Source organism: Acinonyx jubatus, chromosome B1 (assembly GCF_027475565.1).
Source record: "Acinonyx jubatus isolate Ajub_Pintada_27869175 chromosome B1, VMU_Ajub_asm_v1.0, whole genome shotgun sequence".
NCBI lineage: Eukaryota > Metazoa > Chordata > Mammalia > Carnivora > Felidae > Acinonyx > Acinonyx jubatus.
The window spans coordinates 86,446,511-86,454,733 of record NC_069382.1 but is presented as its reverse complement, the minus strand read 5'-3'; positions in this window follow the sequence as shown (position 1 = coordinate 86,454,733).

Genomic DNA, 8,223 nt, shown 5'->3' with positions numbered 1-8,223 from the left:
AGCTAACATAATCCTCAGTGGGGAAAAACTGAGAGCTTTTTCCCTGAGATCAGGAACACGACAGGGATGTCCACTCTCACCACTGTTGTTTAACATAGTGTTGGAAGTTCTAGCATCAGCAATCAGACAACAAAAGGAAATCAAAGGCATCAAAATTGGCAAAGATGAAGTTAAACTTTCACTTTTTGCAGATGACATGATATTATACATTGCAGGACACAAAATCAATGTACAGAAATCAGTTACATTCTTATACGCTAATAATGAAGCAACAGAAAGACAAATCAAGAAACTGATCCCATTCACAATTGCACCAAGAAGCATAAAATACCTAGGAATAAATCTAACCAAAGATGTACAAGATCTGTATGCTGAAAACTATAGAAAGCTTATGAAGGAAATTGAAGAAGATATAAAGAAATGGAAAAACATTCCGTGCTCATGGATTGGAAGAATAAATAATGTCAAAATGTCAATACTACCCAAAGCGATCTACACATTCAATGCAATCCCTATCAAAATTGCACCAGCATGCTTCCCAAAACTAGAACAAACAATCCTAAAATTCATATGGAACCACCAAAGGCCCTGAATAGCCAAAGTAATTTTGAAGAAGACCAAAGCAGGAGGCATCACAATCCCAGACTTTAGCCTCTACTACAAAGCTGTCATCATCAAGACAGCATGGTATTGGCACAAAAACAGACACATAGACCAATGGAACAGAATAGAAGCCCCAGAACTAGATCCACAAACGTATGGCAAACTAATCTTTGACAAAGCAGGAAAGAACATCCAATGGAAAAAAGACAGTCTCTTTAACAAATGGTGCTGGGAGAAATGGATAGCAACATGCAGAAGATTGAAACTACACCACTTTCTCACACCATTCACAAAAATAAACTCAAAATGGATAAAGAACCTGAATGTGAGACAGGAAACCATCAAAACCCTAGAGGAGAAAGCAGGAAAAGACCTCTCTGACCTCAGTCGTAGCAATTTCTTACTTGACACGTCCCCAAAGGCAAGGGAATTAAAAGCAAAAATGAACTACTGGGACCTTATGAAGATAAAAAGCTTCTTCACAGCAAAGGAAACAACCAACAAAACTAAAAGGCAACCAACGGAATGGGAAAAGATATTTGCAAATGACATATCAGACAAAGGGCTAGTATCCAAACTCTATAAAGAGCTCACCAAACTCCACACCCGAAAAACAAATAACCCAGTGAAGAAATGGGCAGAAAACATGAATAGACACTTCTCTAAAGAAGACACCCGGATGGCCGACAGGCACATGAAAAGATGCTCAACGTCGCTCCTCATCAGGGAACTACAAATCAAAACCACATTCAGATATCACCTCATGCCAGTCAGAGTGGCCAAAATGAACAAATCAGGAGGCTATAGATGCTGGAGAAACAGGAACCCTCTTGCACTGTTGGTGGGAATGCAAATTGGTGCAGCTGCTCTGGAAAGCAGCGTGGAGGTTCCTCAAAAAAATTAAAAGTAGACCTACCCTATGACCCAGCAGCAGCACTACTAGGAATTTACCCAAAGGATACAGGAGTACTGATGTATAGGGGCACTTGTACCCCAATGTTTATAGCAGCACTCTCAACAATAGCCAAATTGTGGAAAGAGCCGAAATGTCCATCAACTCATGAATGGATAAAGAAATTGTGATTTATATACACAATGGAGTACTACGTGGCAATGAGAAAGAATGAAATATGGCCCTTTGTAGCAACTTGGATGGAACTGGAGAGTGTGATGCTAAGTGAAATAAGCCATACAGAGAAAGACAGATACCATATGTTTTCACTCTTATGTGGATCCTGAGAAACTTAACAGAAACCCATGGGGGAGGGGAAGGAAAAAAATAAAAAAAAGAGGTTAGAGTGGAAGAGAGCCAAAACATAAGAGACTCTTAAAAACTGAGAACAAACTGAGGGTTGATGGGGGGTGGGAGGGAGGGGAGGGTGGGTGATGGGTATTGAGGAGGGTACCTTTTGGGATGAGCACTGGGTGTTGTATGGAAACCAATTTGACAACAAATTTCATATATTGGAAAAAAAAAAGATTGTTTCTTCAGCACTGCTCTCTTGTCATGGCTGTTAGGATAGAGATTAAGGTGATTAGCTCTAAGTAGATCCTCTCTACCCTAAGAAACCTTAGGTTATAACAAAACACAAGCAGCTAGGTCACGGAACTGAGTCACTGCCAATGCAACACCATATAGAGTTTCCAGCTGCACACTTTCTCCAAACTGACTTAATGAATTAGAGAAGATTGGATTGGATTCATTCTTCTTAATTTTTGCTTCTTAGCCATATTTTTAATTGTAATTTTTTTCAGTTTTATGTAGGCATAATTTGAAAACAATAAAATGCACAGATGTTAAATATACATTTAGATGAGTTTTGACAAATGTAATCCACCACCCCCATTCAAGATAGAGAATATTTTCATTACTATAAAGATTTCCCTCACTTTGCTTTGTAGGCAATCTCCACCCACTCTGCTCCCTACCCCCACAACCTGTGAAGTCGTTTTTTTGATATCTATCAAAACTTGAGAAATAGTTTCTATTTATTCTGAATAAACCATTTTGGAGGCTGATTCTGATAATAACTATATCCACTAACCCTACCCCATCACACTCCCTGCCCTTGCCCCATCCCTTGCTATCTAGGATTACTGTGTAATATTTAAATGCTATTTTATTTTATTTTATTATTTTATATTACTGATTCTTAGACCTTTGATAGGTGATAACTATATTAGTCTCTGGAAACACAAAATAATTAAAAAAACAAACATCTACACTCCCTCTCTCAAGGTGTCAATATTCTAGTGCAGGAATTAGAGAAATAAACTGAAAATTACAGTAAAAATTATATGAAGACTAGCAGTGACATTTTGAGAGTGCAGGGATTCCTAAAGATTGTGTGGTAGGGATTTCACTGCTCAGCAAATATAGCAGGCATCATTTAGTAGCCTTACTCTGTGGCCATCTGATTGTTTCTAGCCAAGGGTCTATCAGTGGAAGTGACATGTGACACTTTCAGGGTTGGTCCCTAATGACCTCCTTATTGTACTACTCCATGGCTATTTCCTTTGTTTCTGGCTGGAAAGGAGATCCTTCCCAAAGTAACCCTGGAAATAATGGGTTAATGATAGTAGAGTCTCCATGAGACTGGTCCTCAAATGAACTTCACTTAAGACTGTTTTATAAGAAGAAACTTCTATTATTCTTGAGAAGTTATTCATTTTGAGTTTACTTTTGTAACTGTTAGCCTTCCCCAACAGAAAGTTACAATGTAAACTATAGTTTCTCTTTCTTACATGAAATTATTTTTCCTTTCAATCCATCCAGTAAAATTATCAATAGGGAAGAAACTTATTTAATTCTCCATATCTGCCCCTGAGCTGACCAGATGTTCCTGTTTTAAATTCTTGTGTGTTTTTCTCAGCTAAAGTTCATTATTCATTTCAGTTGAGGTGAATAATGTTGTTATTATTATTAACATTGTAGTACGAGGATGAAGAAACAATTGTTCACTTGTTATGTTACTTACTCTAAGTCATTCTGCCAGAAAGATGTAGTTCTGGAACATCAGCTTTGGGCTTTTGACTGTACCGCCTGATCTAGAAAAAAAATGCCCAAGGAAAAGGGCAAAATATTCCAAAGTGTCTAAGTGGTGCTTAAGAAAAGTGCAAACTAAGCACAGACAGTCATATGTGGTGTCAATTTTTCTTGATTTCCAGTTTCTGCTGCTGGCAGGAAACACCAGATTTTATTTTATTTGATGCTAAGTTCTTTGAGGCTTAATGCTTAAGTATTTGGGGGTAATCTAATGTAATATTTTTTCAGTCCTTCTCTCTGGGTAGCATTTGGGTTCAGAAGAAACATACAATCAACCATGCATTCAGAGCATATTTATGGAGCATCTGTAATGGGCCAGGCCCTGTTTTAGGCACCAGAGATGTACAGGTAAACAAAGCTGACCCTCTGGTCATTTCCTGCCCTCTTGCTTATTGGCTGGATGTGGAGTATCAGCTCTGCTCCTCATATATCTCCCTCTCTCTCTCCCTCCCTCTCTTCAAGACTTGATTATTTTAGAGCAATTTTAGATTGACAGCAACAATGAGAGGAAAGAACAGAGATTTCCCATACACACCTTGAACTCATACATGCAAAACCTCCCCCATTAGCAATATCCTTCACCAGAGTGGTACATTTGTTGCAGTTGATGAACCCAGACTGACACATCATAATTACCCACAGCCTATTGTTTACATTATTGCTCACTCTCTGTGGTTTACATTCTAAGGATCTGGACAAATGTGTAATGACCTATGTGCATCATTAGGTATCACGCAGAGTAGGATTTTCACTGCCCTAAAAATTCTCTGTGCTCTGCCTGTTCATCCCTCTCTCCACCCCGCCCGATCTCTGACAACTATTGATCTTTTTATTTTCGTCATTATTTTGCCATTTCCAGAATGTCCTACAACGGGAATCATACAGTTTGTAGCCTTTCCAGACTGGCTTCTTTCACTTAATTATATGCATTTAAGATTCCTCCATGTCCTTCTGGGGCTTGATAGCACCTTTCTTTTAGTGCTAAATAATATCCCACTGTCTAGATGGCACACGGTATATGTTTATTCATTCACTGACTGGAAGACACTTTAGTTGTTTTTAACTATTGTCCACTATGAATAAAGCCGTTTTTTAAAATAAATGGCTGTAGCCACTTAACATTAAAAAAATTAATGTTTATTTTTGAGAAAGAGAGAGGAAGAGCATGAGCAGGGGAAGGGGAGAGAGAGAGGGAGACACAGAATCTGAAGCAGGCTCCAGGCTCTGAGCTGTCAGCACAGAGCCTGATGAGGGGCGCAAACTCATGGACCCCGAGATCATGACATGATCTTCAAACCTCTGAAGTCAGAGGTTTAACTGACCGAGCCAGCCAGGTGCCCCTAAAGCTATTATAAACATCTTTGTGCAGGTTTTTGTGTGGACCTGTTTTTTAAATCCCTTGGGTAAAAACCAAGAAGCATGATTGCTGGATCATAAGGTACAAATATGGGGGTTTTTTTGTTTGTTTGTTTGTTTTTTTTTCAAATCTCCAAACTCTCTTCCAAAGTGGCTGCACCATTTTGCATTCTCATCAGTGGTGTATAAAGAGCTCCTGTAGCTCCACATCCCTGCCAGCAGTTTGTATTGTCAATATCCTGGATTTTGGCCACACTAATAGATGTACAGCAGTTTCCATCTCTCTCTCTCTCTCTGTTTTATTCATGATCATATTTCAAACACCTAACACAGTGTCTGATCCATCATAAGTACACAATGAATACTTGCTGATTAAAGGAATGATTTATATGCTGACCCTCTACTCAGTTGCCATCCAAGGAGAAAGAAAATGCAGTGAAGATCGAAGTCAGTTGTCGTGGTTGATCCTTTGTAGACTTTTCCTACAATGACCCTTGTTGTCAGGTGGTCTTGCATATTTGCCACCCTACACTCAGCAATTAACAAAATTCTGTAGAGGGAGTTCATGCAATCCACACAGACAGCCTCCAGGCATGAGTTTGCAGAAGAGATCCAAATCACAAGTCAGGGAATGGCAAAATATTTTTCTGGTTAGAATTCACAAAATATTCTTCATTGCATTTTTTTGGATGCTGTATCTCATGTCACAAGATTTCCTGGAAGTTGTGTAGATTGTTTGGAACCTAAAACTGGCTAACCCAAAGATGTGCGTCCAAAGAAGTCTATGCTTCTTCTGTCTAGAATATTTTGTGGTTAGTTATTTTAAGCTACAGATTGTACCTGTTAATAAAACAAGAATGTACCTGGGCTTTTTAGAAAGCTTTCTTTCATTTAGATAAAAGTACTTTGTAACATAGTAGTTTATACTATCAGCCCCTCCCCCATTTGGACAAGAAAGAAAATTTGCATCTTCTACAGGCCATCCACAGACAGTGAGGAGGAGAGATGCTATGCCAGAGGCACATACACCTTGGCACTAGATTTTCCATGTCTGTACGCCTATGCAGGGAAAGTCGGGGAAAGGAGAAACATCTTCTCCAAAAGTAGTGTTTTTGTACTACAGTTTCTTCTAAAGATCATGGGAAGTGAGAATAAAGAAGATACTAACATTTGAGATTTTACCCTTCTGAGTTTATTCACCTTTAGAGTCTATGCTGTCAACAATTGCCTAAGTTGTCTTTCTCTTCTGTGGTAATCGACCTTTTTTACTTTAACATGTATTTCCTTGCACTTAACTTTGACTTATACTAAAATTCCAAGCTTATCTTTCCTAGCCCAATCCTTAATACAGAGAGAAGTGTTTTATTTTTAGGAAAAAAAAGTTCCTCCCTCAATAAATTGTTTTCTACACTATGTCTCCCTAGACACTCAAAAACATTAATTTAAAAAAGAACAACAGAAATGACCCTTTGTTCTTAATTGTATACATTTACCCTTCCATTAAACCAGTGAATCAAAGGAGCAAGGTTTATTGAGAATGAAATCATATCTCAAAAATATGATCCCGATTGTATTAAGAACAAAGAAAATATGTGGAAAAATGATAAAATCTAAGTGATTGTATAAAGAACTATATACATGCAAAAATTTGGAGAAGGTTGCTATAAAATGTGGACAGTAGGATAAATTATCAAGGAAGAGTACCATAAAATAAATAAATTGAAAAGATAAAATCTGAAAAAGCAAACAAGAATTAGGAGCAACTTGCAGAAGTCATAAAAGGAAATAGAAAACTATTATTTTAAAGTGCCAGAGTCGGATGTTATTGCAATTTTAAAAGTCAAGAAGTATGTAAATTTTGGCAACAATTTTGCAATGCCAGCTCCTCATAAAATTCTTTTAACAGTTCCACAAGTTCTATAGGTTAGCATATAACAAAAATATAAATTAATGAGAAGCATATACAATCACTTTCAGAGCTGTTATACAGTATCTTCCTAGTCAGTATTTTTGTTTTGGTTTGGAGTGTATTAAAGGCTCTATTATTTCTGGTATACAGATTGTATATACTTCATGTCGTGTACAGATTGTGTATACAGAATGTTCATACTTGACTGTGACTCCACTTACACAGGTGAACACTGAACCTCGACTTGGGCAGTTTCAGTTGCAATGTAGAACTTTAGATATCATGTACTTATTTTAAAAAAGCGACTTATTATTTGTACTGGGAACAAAACTGAATGAGATGAATGGCTCATAAAGCTTAATTTCTCAAATTAAAACTTTATATAACCACATTCAATTGTTTCCATCATTCACAGTTAGAGACATCCTAATACATTAAAAATGATTACAATCAGTAAGGCAGCTAATATTTTCACAATATATAAGACAGCTTCTTAAATATAAGATAGCTTTGTTCTAGGAATCTAAACTGCAATTAAGGAAGTTAATACTCTGGGTCTTTAAAAATGCCTATACTGTCTTTATTCTTTTTAAAACTCAACATAAATCTTTAAGACTTTCATATGGTTGGAATTTAATTTTACACAGCAATATCTATTGCCTCTCAGAGTTGAGCACATCCCCAATCTTTGATACTGTGATGATACATTCAAGATATATTAAATTCCAACGGGAACATCAAAACCTTTCTGATGGTTTGGCAAATTGCCTGAAATGTGGTGGACCAGTTCTATGAGTTCATGTATGATTGGAAGTTACTATGTCAGACAGTACCTTTTAACCCACACAACTAATTTTTAAATAGACTCCCAACAGTTTGAATTGTAATGTGCCAGTACCCAAACTCAGCTTTGAGTATGTTCTGACGTTTTAGTAGGTATCAAAAGAAAGAAACAAGGATGCTAAGCTGACTTTCACAAATGAGACTTCTTCAGTCACTCCAATAAGAATAACTTAACCATCTCTTTTGCCTGAATATTTATCTACTGGTAAGTGGCAAATTTGATACATGTGTGACAGGAAGAGAAATAATTTGAATGACCAATACAGTTATAAATCTCCTCTGCTACATACCAAGAAAGAAGTAAATGATAAATGAGTAACAATGTGAATAACCTGTAAGAATTTGGAGAGAGCCAGTTCTAATCATCCTATAAACAAGTGTTTAAAAGGAAGATTTATGAAGCAACAGATGTAGTGTTGAAAGAGAATTTTGGAAGATGATTCCACTAATAGAAGATTATCACTGA